The 2,582-nt window shown below is 48.6% G+C and overlaps 1 protein-coding gene across 3 annotated transcripts in view; it reads right to left on the reverse strand.

Annotated features, from left to right (window-relative positions):
* Positions 1 to 2,582, reverse strand: part of LOC105296080 (serine/threonine-protein phosphatase 4 regulatory subunit 1-like) — a 72,837-nt gene that overhangs the window by 32,021 nt on the left and 38,234 nt on the right. The window lies entirely within an intron of this gene.

Genomic DNA, 2,582 nt, shown 5'->3' on the forward strand with positions numbered 1-2,582 from the left:
CTTCAACACGACGCTGTTCGGAGTGTGTGTTTGTGTACGTGAGGAAGCGGTGTCGGAGCCACCCGATTCGCTTCTCCTCTCCTGTCCCGCCTCCTCACAAGTCCACGTCAGTGCCCACCGTGTCTGGGGTGCCAGTCCCAGACCAGCTAAATGAGAACCCACCATCCTCGGGGGCTCCGTGAATCACACGTGGACTTCTCTTCCTCGAAGAATGAAATCTGCTCTCCACCCGATGTCCAGAGATCGGACACGCTTTGTTTTCAACAGTGTCGCTTCCTACCTAAAAAGAAAACAGTGCCCAGTGTGCTCCATGAAACTGCGTGACCGAGGGGTGAGTCCCTTCCAAGACCCCTGGAGCCTCGGGGTTCCAGGGGAGGAAGACGGAACAGTTTCTGAATCTGACCAAAGCAGGCGCGGGGCAGGCAAGGCGCCCCACATCTGCCCCCAACGGCTCCACAGGAAGAGAAGTGGGGCTCCTCCATAAAGACCCTGAGCTCCAGATGTGCCTTGGCCTGGGGAGGGTTCAAGACCACTTTTGTTCTCTGTGGCCACATGTGAAAGCTTATACGTTCAAATAATGATTTCAGCTACTCACTTTGAATAAAAAAATACAATTTATGTGAACTAATTTATTCTGCAAGTGATTTGTGGAGATAGCTTTTTGAAGGCTTGTTATATTTTCCAAATATTTTCACCACACACACACAAGAACGATATTGATGGCAAGAATGGAGTGGTTGGAAACAAAATAAAAATCATGCAGAAATGCCTTTAGCATTACTTTTCATGGAGTTATCAATCTTTGGGGAGAAGGTATTTGGTTGTCAGTTGTAACCCTGGAAACTCGCCTAACTAACTTTCAAACAAAAAAGATCTAGTTGGCGAAGTTCGCTGCTCAACTGCCAAATACTCCAACTAAATGATATTATCCAGGTTCATTTTGCAAAATAAATTTAATTTCTTATAGAGAAACTTAAAATTTATAGAGGAACCCTAGAGAATTTGAATTTTAATAATCAATTATTCTTCAGTCTGATTCATCTTATAAACACATGGGATATGCGAAACATTAAATCAGTGTAAAAAGCCAGACCTCCAGCTCATATGAGGAAAACTTTTACATAAGTGAAGAATAACTGCCACATGTTCTGATGCTGCCACAGTTTTCGCTACATGGTGTGTGACATTTCTGCACTTTGAAAAAAATTCCTTTCTCCAACATCATTCTTCCAACCAAGAAAACGACTATCATCTACACCTTACTGTACTCATAATTGAGGCTTATGATTTTTTATATCCTTAGGTACCATTTTTCCTAAAATGCTGGCATAATCCTGGAGCTGTTTACTTCTAAAACACAAAGGAAAGGGCCACGCTGTGCAGCGCCACCCACATGCCTCAGCGGGGACCAGAGAGAGTGGCAGCGCAGAAAACCAGCCGGCCCTGGGTGACCTTCCCCTGGGCCATGAAGGAGAAGGCACGGGGACAAGCTGGGGAGTCTTGACGTAGGGGTGATCCGTGAACGCCAGCGCCGGCTCCTCAACAGCTGGTTTGAGGACAGGGGCTCCGGGAGCAAGCAGAAAGTCCCTGCTCACACGAGCGCTTCCCAGGGGGCGATGTCTTACAAACCCGAGGGTACCGCAAACTTAACTATTAAAAGCAGAAAATATTTAGGATTTAGACTATTCCTTTAACTGTACATCTTTAGCATTTCCCAGACCGCTGTAAACATTTCGGCCACATCTGCATTCTTCAGAGCGCCTCTCTCTTAGCTGCTGACATTCACACTTCAGGCTCCTCCTAATCTTTAGAACAGATACACGTGAAAGTCTATCAGGCGTTAATCATCCTAGCCCCACTTAAAATCACCTCCCATACCACACTCAGCTCCTGACAAGGTCCATGGTCCACATGGGTTCAAGGGCACACCTACAAATCTCAGCATCTTGCAGCTGCCTCAACTCTGCCCAGATCACTGCCTTTCCAAGCTTTGCTTTCTTAAAATAATTGGTGAGATAAAGATAATCACTTTCAAACATGCTCGGATCTGAACTTTGAACTGTGACTGAGGCCGAATCACCGGCTGCCTTGCTCCTGAGAACAACGCTACCAACACCGACCACAGGCGACCGGTCGAGTCGCGCGCATGCCCAGTTGCGGGGCAGTCGGCGGCGGTGGGGCCGCCCGCGCAGACTTACACTCACGGCTTCCGCTTTGCAGTCGTCGTCACTATCTGGGGCAGACAGCGCCAGCAGGATGGGACACACTTTGTTTTCAATATCGTGCTGAAAAATTAGATCCTGTTCCAGAAGAATCAAGAGCACTTCCTGACTTGATTTTCTAACCTAGAAGAGGAAAAAGGCAAAAGGTGAAACACAGAACAGGCCAAGTGCTCTCAGGATCAAGACCAAGCTCCCCAGCACGGAGCGCCTGGCCACGCCCCCTCCCCCCATGGCGCCAACACCCCCTCCACCCCCGGAGCGCCACAGAATCTGCCCCAATCCCCACCCAGTCAGGCCCTTCTGCACCCCAACAATGCCCTGGGCTGTTCTCTCACAACTCATGTCCCAGATCTCTGCGCG

Source organism: Pteropus vampyrus, unplaced genomic scaffold, assembly GCF_000151845.1.
Source record: "Pteropus vampyrus isolate Shadow unplaced genomic scaffold, Pvam_2.0 Scaffold118, whole genome shotgun sequence".
Taxonomy (NCBI): Eukaryota; Metazoa; Chordata; class Mammalia; order Chiroptera; family Pteropodidae; genus Pteropus; species Pteropus vampyrus.